Source organism: Arachis hypogaea, chromosome 7, assembly GCF_003086295.3.
Source record: "Arachis hypogaea cultivar Tifrunner chromosome 7, arahy.Tifrunner.gnm2.J5K5, whole genome shotgun sequence".
Classification (NCBI taxonomy): domain Eukaryota; kingdom Viridiplantae; phylum Streptophyta; class Magnoliopsida; order Fabales; family Fabaceae; genus Arachis; species Arachis hypogaea.
Window position 1 is genome coordinate 38,743,989 of NC_092042.1, and position 4,749 is coordinate 38,748,737.

General features: G+C 41.2%; 1 non-coding gene across 1 annotated transcript; it reads right to left on the bottom strand.

Annotated features, from left to right (window-relative positions):
- Positions 1–330: 330 nt before the first annotated feature.
- Positions 331–434, bottom strand: LOC112704309 (small nucleolar RNA R71). Its single transcript, XR_003154941.1, has one exon. It is a non-coding gene; the product is annotated as a small nucleolar RNA R71 (small nucleolar RNA).
- Positions 435–4,749: the final 4,315 nt, after the last annotated feature.

A 4,749-nucleotide genomic window follows, 5' to 3' on the forward strand; every position in this document is an offset into this window, starting at 1 on the left:
CTTCTATGGAAGAAGCATCTCAATTCCTACCATTGGAGCAAACAACTTTGAGCTTAAGCCTCAATTAGTTTCTCTAATACAGCAAAACTGCAAGTTTCATGGATTTCCATCAGAAGATCCTCATCAGTTCTTATCTGAATTCTTGTAGATCTATGATACTGTTAAGACCAATGGGTTGATCTTGAAGTCTACAGACTTATGCTTTTCCCCTTTGCTGTAAGAGACAGAGCTAGAACACGGTTAGACTCACAACCTAGAGAAAGCCTGAACTCTTGGGACAAGCTGGTCAATGCTTTCTTGACCAAATTCTTTCCACCTCAAAAGATGAGTAAGCTCGGAGTGGATGTCCAAACCTTCAGACAGAAGGAAGGTGAATCCCTCTATGAAGCTTGGGAAAGATACAAGCAATTAACCAAAAGGTGTCCTTCTGACATGTTTCCAAAATGGAGTATCATATGTATATTCTATGATGGTCTGTCTGAGTTATCCAAGATGTCATTAGATGACTCTGTTGGTGGATCTCTTCATCTAAAAATGCCTGTAAAAGCCCAGGAACTCATTGAAATGGTTGCAAATAACAAGTTCATGTACACATATGAAAGAAATCCTGTGAATAATGGGACGACTCAGAAGAAATGAGTTCTTGAGATTGATACTCTAAATGCCATATTGGCTCAGAACAAAATATTGACTCAACAAGTCAATATAATTTCTCAGAATCTGACTGGACTGCAAGCTGCATCTGGCAGTGCTAAAGAAGCCTCCTTTGAGGGAGAAGCTTATGACCATGAGAATCCTGCAATGGAAGATATGAATTACATGAGAGAATCCTATGAAAACACCTATAATCCTTTATGGATGAATCACCCAAATTTCTCATGGAAGGATCAACAAAAGCCTCAACAAGGCTTCAATAACAATAATTGTGGGAGAAATAGGTTTGGCAATAGCAAACCTTTTCCATCATCTTCTCAGCAACAGACAGAGAATTTTGAGCAGAGCATCTCTGGCTTAGCAAATATAGTCTCTGATCTATCCAAGGCCACTCTCAGTTTCATGACTGAGGCACGGTCCTCCATCAGAAATTTGGAGGCACAAGTGGGTTAGCTGAGTAAAAGAGTTACTGAAACTCCTCCTAGCACTCTCCCAAGTAATACAGAAGAGAATCCAAAAAGAGAGTGCAAGGCCATCCACACATCCAACATGGCCGAACCTGTAGAGGAGGGAAAGGCAGTGATTCCCAGTGAGGAAGACTCATGGGACGTCCACTGACCACTAGAGAGTTTCCTCTTGAGGAACCAAAGAAATCTGAGGCTCATCTAGAGACCATAGAGATTCCACTGAACTTCCTATTACCATTCATGAGCTCTGAAGAATATTCTTCTTCTGAAGAAGATGAAGTTACTACTGAAGAGTAAATTGCTTAGTATCTAGGAGCAATCATGAAGCTGAATGCCAAATTATTTGGTAATGAGACTTGGGAGGATGAACCTCCATTGCTCATTAATAAACTAAACGCCTTGGCTCAGCTGAAGATACCTTAAAAGAAACCAGATCCCGGAAGGTTCTTAACACCTTGCACCATTGGAACCATGACCTTTGAGAAGGCTCTGTGTGACCTGGGGTCAAGTGTAAACCTCATGCCACTCTCTGTAATGGAGAAACTATGGATCTTTGAGGTACAAGCTGCAAGAATCTCACTGGAGATGGCAGACAAATCAAAAAAACAGGCTTATAGACTTGTAGAGGATGTCTTGGTAAAGGTTGGAGGCCTTTACATCCCTGCTGACTTCATAATCCTAGACACTGGGAAGGATGAGGATGAATCCATCATCCTTGGAAGACCCTTCCTAGCCACAGCAAAAGCTGTGATTGATGTGGACAGAGGAGAGTTAGTCCTTCAATTGAATAAAGACTACCTTGTGTTTAAGGCTCAAGGATCTCCCTCTACAACCATGGAGAGGAAGCATGAAAAGCTTCTCTCAATACAGAGTCAACCAAAGCCCCCACATTCAAACTCTAAGTTTGGTATTGGGAGGCCCCAACCATGCTCTGAATATCTGTGAAGCTCCATGAGAGCTCACTGTCAAGCAATTGACATTAAAGAAGCGCTTATTGGGAGGTGATGAGCGGATAATTTATACGCTTTTTGGCATTGTTTTTAGTATATTTTTAGTATGTTTTAGTTAGTTTTTATTAGGTTTTTATTAGTTTTTAATTAAAAATCACATTTCTGGACTTTACTATGAGTTTGTGTATTTTTCTGTGATTTCATGTATTTTCCGGCTGAAATTGAGGGAACTGAGCAAAAATCTGATTCAGAGGCTGAAAAAGGACTGCAGATGCTGTTGGATTCTGACTTCCCTGCACTCGAAGTGGATTTTCTGGAGCTACAGAATCCCAATCGGCGCGCTCTCAATTGTGTTGGAAAGTAGACATAGTGGGCTTTCCAGCAATATATAATAGTCCATACTTTACCCAAGAATTGATGGCCTAAACCGGCGTTCCAAATCAGCTTCAGAATTCCCGGCGTTTAACGCCGGAACTGGCACAAAAGCTGGCGTTTAACTTCAGGAAAAGTCTCTACACATGAAAGCTTCAATGCTCAGCCCAAGCACACACCAAGTGGACCCCGGAAGTGGATTTTTACGTCATTTACTCATTCTTGTAAACCCTAGGTCACTAGTTCACTATAAATAGGACTTTTTGCTATTGTATCTGTACCTCATGACACAATACACGTTTTATATTGCATCTTCTACGGCATGAGTCTCTAAACCCCATGGTTGGGGATGAGGAGCTCTGCTGTGTCTTGATGGATTAATGCAATTACTACTGTTTTTCATTCAATCACGCGTGCTTCTATTCTAAGATATCACTTGTTCCTAAACTTGATGAATGTGATGATCCGTGACACTCATCATCATTCTCACCTATGAATGTGTGCCTGACAACCACCTCTGTTCTACCTTAGATTAAGTGGATATCTCTTGGATTCCTTAATCAGAATCTTCGTGGTATAAGCTAGAATCCATTTGCGGCCATTCTTGAGAATCCGGAAGGTCTAAACCTTGTCTGTGGTATTCTGAGTAGGATTCAAGGATTGAATGACTGTGACGAGCTTCAAACTCACGATTGTGGGGCGGTAGTGACAGACGCAAAAGAATCACTGGATTCTATTCCGACATGATCGAGAACCGACAGATGAATAGCCGTGCTGTGACAGAGCGCGTTGAACATTTTCACTGAGAGGATGGGAGGTAGCCATTGACAATAGTGAAACCTAACATACAGCTTGCCATGGAAGGAGCCTTTCATGCTTGAAGAAGAAGACAGTAGAAAAGCAGAGATTCAGAAGATAGAGCATCTCCAAAACCTCAACCTGTTTTTCATTACTGCAAAAACAAGTATTTATTTCATGTTCTTTTACTTTTTACAATTAAATCTGAGAATTATTGATATCCTGACTAAGAGTTACAAGATAACCATAGCTTGCTTCAAACCGACAATCTCCGTGGGATCGACCCTTACTCACGTAAGGTATTACTTGGACAACTGGTGGACGAAATTGTGATCACATGCTCTTTGTACTTGTATGAAATTTAATAATTGGCTTTATTTGAATTCACAACTCCGTTCAACTAACCAGCAAGTGTACTGGGTCGTCCAAGTAATAAACTTTACGCGAGTAAGGGTCGATCCCACAGAGATTGTTGGTATGAAGCAAGCTATGGTCACCTTGTAAATCTCAGTTAGGCAAATTAAATTGTTTTATGGATTTCGGAAATTAATAACAATTGGAAAATAAAAAGGGATAGAAATACTTATGTAAATCAATAGTGGGAATTTCAGATAGGTGTATGGAGATGCTGTGCTCCTCTTGAAACTCTACTTCATTATTCACTCTTTCCTCAATCCTCCTTACTCCTTTCCATGGCAAGCTGTATGTAGGGCATCACCATCATCAGTGGCTACTTTCAATCCTCTCGGGAAAATGGTCCTATGCGCTGTCACTGCACGGATAAACGTCTGGAGGCATCACCCTTGCTGATGGCTACATCCCATCCTCTCAGTGAAAATGGTCCAAATGCTCTGTCACAGCACGGCTAATCATCTGTCGGTTCTCAATCAGGTTGGAATAGAATCCATTGATTCTTTTGCGTCTGTCACTAACGCCCAGCCTTCAGGAGTTTGAAGCTCGTCACAGTCATTCAATACCGGAATCCTACTCGGAATACCACAGACAAGGTTAGACTTTCCGGATCCCCATGAATGCCGCCATCTATCTAGCTTATACCACGAAGATTCTGTTGGGGAAATCTAAGAGATATGCGCCCGGCCTAAGGTAGAACAGAAGTGGTTGTCAATCACGCGCGTTCATAGGTGAGAATGATGATGAGTGTCATGGATCATCACATTCATCAAAGTTAAGTGTAACGTATATCTTGGAATAAGAATAGAAGAGAATTGAATAGAAAGTAATAATAATTGTATTGAAACTTGAGGTACAGCAGAGCTCCACAACCTTAATCTATGGTGTGCAGAAACTCCACCGTTGAAAATACATAAGTGAAAGGTTCAGGCATGGCCGAGAGGCCATCCCCCTGAATGATCAAAAGACCGAATGGCCAAAAGATGTCTAATACAATAGCTAAATGTTCTATTTATAATAAACTAGCTCCTAGGGTTTACATGAGTAAGTAATTGATGCTTAAATCCACTTCCGGGGCCGACTTGGTGTATGTTTGG